This window comes from Tasmannia lanceolata, unplaced genomic scaffold (assembly GCF_043159265.1).
Source record: "Tasmannia lanceolata isolate RefF3 unplaced genomic scaffold, GAP_Taslan_0.1 ptg000381l, whole genome shotgun sequence".
NCBI lineage: Eukaryota > Viridiplantae > Streptophyta > Magnoliopsida > Canellales > Winteraceae > Tasmannia > Tasmannia lanceolata.
The window spans coordinates 20,964-30,000 of NW_027519054.1; the positions used below are offsets into that span (position 1 = coordinate 20,964).

The following is a 9,037-nucleotide window of genomic DNA, read 5'->3' on the forward strand; positions in this document are numbered from 1 at the left end:
TCCCTAAAACAGAAAAAGATGACCCTTTCTTACTGAGCATTACCGATAAATATTCATTTTTTTATACGTTAGGTTTCATATGTATATAATTCTTTGATTATATGAAATCAAAAAGAAGAAATGGCAAGAGAAATTGTCTCTAGATATTAGGAAATAACGATGTGGAAAACAAGACAAGGATTCCCTACAATGAAACTGTACAACAATTGAAAGGGATGTAGCGCAGCTTGGTAGCGCGTTTGTTTTGGGTACAAAATGTCACGGGTTCAAATCCTGTCATCCCTACCTATTACTTCTCCTATGGGCAGTAACGAGGGATCAGTTGAGATCGATTCAAATTGGACTGGACTGGACATAATTTTGCATTTTATGATACTACATGCATGCAAGGTGTATTGGGGGTACAAAAAGAATCCCTTTCTTTACAGTTGTATCTCCTGTCATAAGAAAGCGCTCTTAGTTCAGTTCGGTAGAACGTGGGTCTCCAAAACCCGATGTCGTAGGTTCAAATCCTACAGAGCGTGATTCTGTTTTTGTAATGTTGAATCACAATAAAATAACTTTACTAACTTGAACTGCAACCTGAATTTGACCTCCTGCAGCTTAAGAAGGAGGTCAATCAAAAAAGAGATGTTACTCAATCAAAGGTCCAACTGATCTCCGCGTCTGTATTGTAAATATGCAGTTACGAATAATCCGGCCAAAGTAATAGGAATTAGACCTAAGACGATTCCAAATAGAAAAACTTCAATCATTTCAATTTGTTGGAAAGGGTAAAAATAGAGGTAATATCTATCCCTAAATATTACTCCGAATCACCCATGAATCTCAATGATCAAGAATTGGTAATTAACGCGGGAAGGAACTATCGAATACCTGAAATCTCACAGAACTATTTATTTTGATGAATTATTCATTCAATTAATTTCAAATAAGTCGTATCTTGCTCAGACCAATCAATAGAGCTGGGGTTATAGTTGAAGCAGCTAGTAGAAAACCGAAATAACTAGTTATAGTGGGCATGAAGGAGCTAAATGAGATACGTTCTTTTTTTTTTACATATGTTTATAAAGCACTTACCTAAGTTTCAATTTTTGCGAGATGTGATGATCAGAAAAAATACCAATTGACAGAATCAGTTCCAATTGAAAGTTCTTGATTCATCAGTCATTATAGACGGCACTGACAAAGATAGAGTAGCAGAGGTAGAAAAAAAAAAAAAGATTGATTTATCATCTGTGACATCTACCAATGTCGGGATTTCAAATCAACAGATTCATTGAGCAACTCGTGAGTAAAGTAATAGTCAGAAGAACTGTGTCGTGTAACTTCATTCAAAAATGAAATTATCTTTGAATAACTATAGAATAAAAGAATTGGATTTCAAAAGAATTTCCATTTTGACCATTTATTTCTTTTCTTTTTCAATTTATCAATTCCTATTATCCTTTTAGGTTCCACAGTCTGTCTTTCCATATCATGGAGTTCCATCCTTGTAGCTAGGTCAAGAAGGAACCTTTGGATCTAATCCAGTAATGGTTGCATCACGAATATTGATTGTTCAAACTATTTATTGTTTCTTCTCTTTCTTTCATCGAATACTATCTACTACTGTAGAACCAACCAATTACTTGAAATGAAAGGATTAGAAAAAAAGAAAAATATCTTTTCTACAACCATGAGAGGGGATTTCTATATTTTGCATCTAATTGAATTGTGTGGAATATGATAATCTCGTTCATTAATTATTAGAACTAGAACCCGTTGACTCAAACTTTACTAAGAACTTCAGTTTCTAGTCCAAAGCCAATACTTGAAACCCTATACTACAGAAATTTGATCAATTTTTGATTGAATGACACGCGGTTCCGCATAGACAAGTAACAAGAAAGGAAAAGGGGAATTATGTACCATTTCTTTTCGATACTGATTGAAACTGCGTTGCTGTGTCAGAGGAAGGATAGCTATACTGATTCGGTATACTCTAAATACACCTTCGGTACAATATTGACGATCTCACAAAGATGAAATATCAGTAGTTTTCCATTTACTGATCCCATCTTTCAAGGAATCGATCCCCCTTTGACTGTACAAGAATATGTGGAGCTCAGCATGTCTGGAAGCACGGGAGAACGTTCTTTTGCTGATATTATCACCAGTATTCGATACTGGGTTATTCATAGTATTACTATACCTTCCCTATTCATTGCGGGTTGGTTATTCGTCAGCACGGGTTTAGCTTATGATGTGTTTGGAAGCCCTCGGCCAAACGAGTATTTCACAGAGAGCCGACAGGGGATTCCATTAATAACTGGCCGTTTTGACCCTTTGGAACAACTCGATGAATTTAGTAGATCCTTTTAGGAGGCCTCAATGACCATAGATCGAACCTATCCAATTTTTACAGTGCGCTGGTTGGCCGTTCACGGACTGGCTGTACCTACCGTTTCTTTTTTGGGGTCAATATCAGCAATGCAGTTCATCCAACGATAAACCTAATCTGAATTATAGAGCTACGACACAATCAAACCCGAACGAACAAAATGTTGAATTGAATCGTACCAGCCTCTACTGGGGGTTATTACTCATTTTTGTACTTGCTGTTTTATTTTCCAATTATTTCTTCAATTGAGAGAAAGAAAGAGAATAGTAGGAATTCTCTTATCCCATTCGGAAGGATATCATCCTCATAATTATCCATGACTGTTTATGTCTCTAGCATGACCACTTGATGAAATGTGGAGGGAAGCGGGGTAAATGGCCGATACTACTGGAAGGATTCCTCTTTGGCTGATAGGTACTGTAACTGGTATTCCTGTGATTGGTTCAATAGGTATTTTCTTTTACGGTTCATACTCCGGATTGGGCTCATCCCTATAGTGATCGGATGAGAACCGGATTGTGGACATGAAAAAGTAAGAACTCAACAGGACCTTACCCCTCGAATCAGACAAAACAAAGAGGGGTAAGGTCCTGTTGAGTTCTTACTCTTCCAGCGAGACTTTGATCCATTTCATAACATAAAGGTTGGAAATTCATTCAGTCAACATAAGAAGAATATTTGATTCGTAGAAATGACAAAACGGATCCTTTGCTTCGATCCGATGTTTAAAACCACCCCATTCCTTTGTTTCTAATGATGTTTTTGAAGAATTTAATCCCTTGATTGTCATAGTATCTGTTCCTCTATAGTATGGACGGACTCTTCCGAAGCAAGAAGAAAGAAGGAATCAATCGATTTTATGGATGACACAATATGGATTTCTACAGATGAGACATTCTTCAAATCAATTCCAATTAGTATGGAAATGAACCTTACTCCATAAATAAAATTTCAAGCAAAAGACACTTAATTTAATGCCCGAGTGTGGTGAAAAAAAAAAAGTGAAAATCTTGGATTTTTGCACATATCCAAATCCTTATTGATTATCTCATCACAGCGAAAATTTGCTTTTTTTTTTTTTATAAGTTCATTGAAGAAGTTCTATTTGCTCAATGAGTGATTCCCCCCGCCCCCCCCTTTTTTTTTGTTTGTCCACTACTGCTTATGAATCTAAAGAAAGAGGTTATAATAGTCCTGGAAAAGAAAATCGTAATCTTTAACGAACAGGATCAAGAATCATTATTATTTCCACACAGGAAAAGGGTGAAAAATTCCTTTTCTTGTGTGGAAGATTAGTAAGACGAGCAATCCCTCCTAGAATCATTTGTTACTTTCATTTATTCCTTGCCATTTATTTTCTTCCTTGCCTATTATCTAATAGAATTCGATTCTATTAGGTACAATAGAATCAAAAACTATTGATGCATTACATGGCATTTATAATCTGGGATTAAGAGGCCTGGCATAGTCACACCACTCCAATTTTTTTTTTGAAAAAAAAAAAAATGTCAAGTAGCCTTCTTCAGAATATACATATTATTACTAGGAACGGGGCACAAACAATTCCTGACATCTCGCCGAAAAACAGTATAAAGAAAAAAGCTTTTCATTATTTTTTTGATCATACATAATTGCATCGATCAACAATAGTTCGTCTCTTTTTACCAATTTGATGGATCCATGTATCTAGAAATTCATTTCGGACAATTGAACCTTCTCAAACTGTTTCTTTTTAAGAACCAAAAAGATTTGTGCCAGAATAACAGATACCAAAAAGAACAACAACCCTTGGACACGTAATGGATCTTGAAGTACTATTTCTGCATCTCCCTGACCAAATCCACCCACATTAGGATTACTCGTTAATGGTTGATCAAGCTTGATAGATTCACCCTCTGAAACAAGAAGTTCCGGTCCTGGAGGTATAATATCAATTACTTGGTGTCCATCCGATGCATCAGCTATGGTTATTTCATACCCCCCTTTTTCTTTACGTACTATTCTGCTTACTATACCCGCTCCTGTAGCATTATAGACTGTATTGTTACTCTTACCCCCATCGGGATAAATCTGGCCCCTTCCCCTGTTCCCACCTACGTATATAGGATATTTTAAGAAGTTAACGTCTTTCTTAGTAGCAGGGTCCGGAGAAAGAATGGGAAAGACGATTTCACTATATTTCTGACCAGGAACAGGACCTATCACAAGAATATTTTTTTTAGTGGGGCGATAACTCTGAAAAGACAGAGTGCCTATCTTTTCTTTCATCTCGGGAGAAATACGATCGGGGGGAGCTAATTCGAATCCATCGGGTAAAATAAGAACAGCCCCCACATTCAAAGACCCCTTTTTACCATTAGCAAGAACTTGTTTCAGTTGCATATCATAAGGGATTCTAACAACTGCTTCAAATACAGTATCAGGAAGCACAGCTTGTGGAACCTCAATATCCACGGGTTTATTAGCTAAATGGCAATTGGCACATACAATACGCCCAGTTGCTTCTCGTGGATTTTCATAACCCTGCTGCGCAAAAATAGGATATGCATTTGAAATAGATGTCCTAGTTATTACATATATCATGATCGATACGGAAATGAATCGAGTCATTTGTTCCTTTACCCAAGAAAAGGTATTTCTATTTTGCATGGTCCAATCATTGATCCCGGAAATTTCTACAATAAATTAGGTAGGTAGCTAATATAGTTAGTATAGTATAGTTCCCTATCCACGATTCTGATATTGTACTGGAATAATTGTACTGGAATATAGGAGGAATCGAATTCCCTGGACGGGTAAAAGTATAAAGAGTGGGATTATTTGATTGATATCAGCGGATCAAATGAGTTCTTCATTCATTCATTGAATGATAAATGACTACAAGTGAAGGAGATACACGATTTAAATAATGGAAGATCCAATATTTCAAAATTGTATCTAGAATGACTGGAAAGGTAGAAACAAGACCAGATATAATTTGATCGTTATGGGAAAATCCAAAATCTTTGTAGATCGAGCCAATCATTAGTTCCCAACCATAAGGCGAGTGGAATCCGATACATAAATCAGTTAATAAAAGAATAGAAAAAGCTTTTATTGTGTCACTTAAGTTATAGAGGAATTCCTGAACCCAAGAATTCAAAATGAGAAGTTCTTCATTACCCAGAATAGAATAACCGCTTAGAATAGCGAAACAGATTATATTTGCCGAGAAATCCAAAATGATATGGATATGATCTTCATTGTGCATTTTGATCAATTGTATCGTTTCTTTGTGGATTCCTATACGAAACTTTTGTATCTGTGTCTCCTGGTAGTCCTTTATCATTTCGTCCAACAGGAATAGTTCTTCTAATTCTATGAATCTTTCTAGAACGTTATTTTCTTGAATATCATTCAAAAAAGTTTCGGATTGCCTGGTATTCCACCAATGAGTAACCCAAGGTTCCAGACTTTTATTAAATGAGAGAGAGATCCACCAGGGCAAAAAGACTATAGATGCAAGATATGGGAGGGGAGTCAATGCTTTTTTCTTTTTTGGCACTTTTTTTTTTTCATTGTTTAGTCCTTGGATCTGGAAAGAATATAGAAATAGAATCAAATAAAAATGAAATGAAAAAATAAGGGCCCATTTCAAATGAAAGAAATAATCAAATATTGTTTCCAGATATCCCATGGTCAAATTCGAACCAATTGCATCTTCATTTGTTCCTTTCGATGAATGCAACCACTTGAAGTAATGAATATTATTCGGATTTTGAGACAAAAAAACTCCCCCTCGATCAATCAATTATTTCGAAATGTTTGGCTGGCTACCCACAGCCCAGGAATAATTGAAGGGATATTTTTGAAGAATATTGATGATGAAATCCGAAAGGAGTGGCAAAAGGAGAGAGAAATTGGATGGTTATGAAAGATCCAATCGTTTGGCCATCAAGGAGCAAAAGAGAGGATAAGATAAAAAGAAAGATCGATTGACAAATGACAAAAGGGAGATAATTTATGAGAGATGATCCATCTGTATCTAACGTATCAATTCAAAATATTGGGCCTAAAAAGATGAATTCTGTACTGTATTCCGAAATGTTCTGATATGTGTGATGAATACATACTTATTGGACTTCTTACTAATATGAAAGAATTGAGTTGAGTTCCATATGCATAAAAATAGTTTTGGTGGACAAAACTTGCTTCTTATTATGGTTGTTCCATATATGCCTGCTTGCTTGCTTTATTCTATAGGCCACAGTACAGCGGCATTACCAACAGAACGGGTGAAATAGAATCTAACATGATTTGCTCGAATGAACGTTCCGAAGAAACTTCGCTTATATTAAAAGTAAAAGGGGATTCCTGAGCTCCTTCCCTCATACTGAGAAAGAAAACATTCATTCTTCATCACAGTTTATTTCAAAATACTTCAATTGGTACACGCAAGAAATAGGCCGATTCGGCAGCTTTTTGTTCAATTTCTCGTGGAGTCAAATTCTCATCAGTTCGAGTCAAGGGGATAGCTCCCTGGCCTCTAATTTCCATATAAAGGACACGACGGGAATAAAGGCCCTCTTTAACTTCCATTCTGATCGACTGGATATCTCTCATAAGAAATCGAAGGAAGATTCGACGATTTATTCCAGGAAATCCCCAACGAAAAATACACACGACCCCTTCTTTTCTATCGAATCGATCATAACCACTACCCACATTCCACGAAATTGTGCACCACAAATAGGAACTAATGAACAGACCCGCGATCCCATAAAAAGACATCACGATCCCTTGTGGAAAAAAAATTATTTGCTGAGACGGGAATAAGGATATCAAATTCCTACCAAGATAACTGGAAGTTCCAACCAATAAGAATCCTAGCGAACCTAAAAAAAGGATAAAGGCCCAGCAGAAATTACTTGTTTTTCGAGACCCCGTTATAAGTTCTATCCATATACGTTCTGATCGCCAGTTCATACTAGATCCAGTTGCATTCTATTGGAATTGAGAGAATAAGCCAAATGAATTTGACTTTACCTTTTTGGCTCCCGAAGTAACTCTCATCAACTAGCACTATTATGATGTGAACCCTTAGCAGTAATTCATCGAATTGGTTAGATATAAAATAATAACATCCCCTTCATATGATCCCATTATGTATATCTACATAACATATAGATACATTTACTTTCTATTTCAGATATAGATATCCGCCGATCTATTTTAAAACAGCTATACCCGCATATACATGCATTTATCCATAGATCATGTATCTGCATGCATAACATAACAGCCTTTTCCTTTTTATTTGTTATTTGTATTATTTTTGTGTTCGAGGGGAGCCACATATCGTACCATATTCCACTAAATAGGTATCTGTATTATGATCCAGTCCAAGTGTTGAAATAAATTGATGAGATTTAGTCCCATCGGATCTAAACAATCTTGTTTTTTTGAACATGAAGAGATAAAGACGCCATTGCAATTGCCGGAAATACTAGGCCCACTAAAGGCACAAAAATAGAGGGTAAGTTGAGATCTGTCATAGAATAGGTGCCTCGATTTAATATTTGTACCTGTTATAAAAGATATCTCCTGTTATAAAAGATATCTTATGATAAGTCTATCTATTATAAGTATTATAAGTATATAATAAGTTCAAGGAATGTAGAACTAAATAAATGTACCTATTCATCTTTCTACACGAAATATACGTATGATAATCCGCTTTATTATTCTTGTTCTCCCGTCCTTATCTTTTTATTTTAATAAGGAGAATAAGGGGTTTATTATGAGTTCCCCAAAATTCGTTAGAATCTGATCCAACAGGAATTCATAGTCAAGTCAAAAATGGAGGTTCTCGGGAGATATAGAATATACAACACTTCGATTCGATTTATTTTATTCTATTATAGGTTTTCATTACTTGAATTTTGATTCAAAGGAAAGAAACCATGTAGCTGAAATAATTCACTCAGAACACCCTTTAAAGGATTACGTGGTACGATTGAATCGAATAAGCCCTTATGGAATGAATACTCAGCCGCTTGTGAACCGTCGGGTACTGTCTTATTCAATGTTTGTTCAATTACTCTTTTACCCGCAAATGCAATGTAGGCATTGGGCTCGGCAATAATGATATCTCCCAACATACCAAAACTGGCTGTCACTCCACCGGTTGTAGGAGATGTAAGGATTGATACATAGAATAACTTTTTATTTGATTGATAATTATATGAAGCGGAAGATATTTTCGCCATTTGCATCAAGCTCAAACTTCCTTCTTGCATGCGTGCTCCTCCAGAAGCACACACCATAATAATAGGTAGAGATCCATTAGTAGCATACTCGATCAAACGGGTTATTTTCTCGCCTACTACGGATCCCATACTACCCCCCATGAACTGAAAATCCATAACCCCAATTGCTATGGGAATACCATTTAGTTGACCTATGCCTGTTTGAACAGCCTCGGTTAAACCTGTCTTTCTTTGATAAGAATCGATACGATCTCTATAAGGTTCCTCCTCCGAGTGAAATTCAATGGGGTCGATAGAGACCATGTCTTCATCCATAGGATCCCAAGTGCCCGGATCAATCGAAAGTTCGATTCTATCTGAACTACTCATTTTCAAATGATATCCACATTGTTCACAAATATTCATT

At 36.1% G+C, this 9,037-nt stretch overlaps 2 non-coding genes across 2 annotated transcripts; both read left to right on the top strand.

Moving 5' to 3' along the window:
• Window positions 1-211: 211 nt before the first annotated feature.
• TRNAP-UGG (transfer RNA proline (anticodon UGG)) lies at window positions 212-285 on the top strand. Its single transcript has one exon. It is a non-coding gene; the product is annotated as a tRNA-Pro (tRNA).
• Window positions 286-450: 165 nt separating this feature from the next.
• TRNAW-CCA (transfer RNA tryptophan (anticodon CCA)) lies at window positions 451-524 on the top strand. The gene has a single exon. It is a non-coding gene; the product is annotated as a tRNA-Trp (tRNA).
• Window positions 525-9,037: the final 8,513 nt, after the last annotated feature.